Genomic DNA, 1,548 nt, shown 5'->3' on the forward strand with positions numbered 1-1,548 from the left:
AAGACCGTAGGGCATCATGATTCGGTGTGGGTGATTGTGGATACGTACACCAAGTCCGCCCACTTTTTACCAGTCAGGACGACTTATACTGTGGAGCAGTATGTTGAGCTATTTGTGAAGGAGATTGTTCGACTGCATGGGGCACTAAGGTCGATAGTATTCGACAAGGACCCCACATTCACTTCCAAGTTCTGGGAAAGTCTGCAGAAGGCTATGGGGACACAGTTACGATTTAGTACCACTTATCATCCTCAGACAGATGGACAGACTGAGAGGATGATTCAGATACTAGAGAATATGCTATGAGCCTGTGTGCTGGATTTTGCAAGATCTTGGAGTAAGTATCTTCCTTTGATTGAGTTCTCGTACAACAATAACTATCAGGCGACTATCAAAGTGGCTTCGTATGAGATGCTTTATGGGAGGAAGTGCAGATCACCTATCCATTGGGATGAGACAGGTGAGAGGAGGTATTTAGGTCCTGAGATGGTTCAGAGGACCAATGAGGCAATTGAGAAAATTAGAGCCCGAATGCTCGCCTCCCAGAGTCGCAAGAAGAGTTATTCAGACTTAAAACGCAGGAGTGTGGAGTTCCAGGGTGGTGACCATGTGTTTCTTAGAGTTTCACCTTTGAGAGGAGTGAAACGTTTTGGTGTTCGGGGCAAGATGAGCCCTAGGTTTGTTGGCCCCTTGGAGATTCTGGAATGGGTTGGAGAGGTAGCTTACAGATTGGCAATGCCTCCAACCTTATCAGGGGTCCATGACGTGTTTCACGTGTCCATGCTCCAGAAGTATGTGTCAGATTTGACGCACGTTCTGAGTTATGAAAATTTAGAGCTGGATCAAGATTTGTCTTGTGAGAATAAACCAGTTCAGATTCTTAACAGGAAGGACAAAGTCTTGTGGAGCAAGACCATTGCCTTGGTGAAAATGCTGTGGAGGAACAACAAGGTTGAGGAGGCGACATGGGAATTGGAATTTGAGATGTGAGAGCGGTATCCCAAGTTATTCAGGTAATTTCGAGGACGAAATTTCTGTAAGGAGGGGATAATTGTAACGACCAAAATTTGCTAATAAGGCTTAGGGCCTTGATTAGTGTGCCTGGAGGGCAATAAGTGAGTTATTGTTATAATATGTAAATTTATGTTAATATGTGATAGAGATGCATGTTTAGTTGAACCAAATATGCATGTGGGCCCCATTTGGATATTAGGGGTATGTTTGTAATTTTTGCCCGTTGAGTGCATAAATGCGATAAATGTGATATGCTGTGATGTATCTGTGTAGCACAATCTGAGACAGTCCTAGGAAGCCATTATTCAGAAAGTCACAACGGGGTTGAGAATCTGACTTGGGGCGAGTCGAGGGGTATTTCGGGTATGAGATATTTTATGGGGTTTTCGGGTTTTGGAAATAAATATTTGGAGATATATTTGAGGTTAGAATGTTTAGGAGAGAATATGGGGGAAATTTACCATTTTTCCCTTGGGGATGTTTTTGGTACCCCGGACCTTGAGGTAACTTTAAAGTTTAAGTTAAATAAAACAA

The sequence above is a fragment of the Humulus lupulus genome, chromosome 9 (genome assembly GCF_963169125.1).
Source record: "Humulus lupulus chromosome 9, drHumLupu1.1, whole genome shotgun sequence".
NCBI classification, from domain to species: Eukaryota; Viridiplantae; Streptophyta; class Magnoliopsida; order Rosales; family Cannabaceae; genus Humulus; species Humulus lupulus.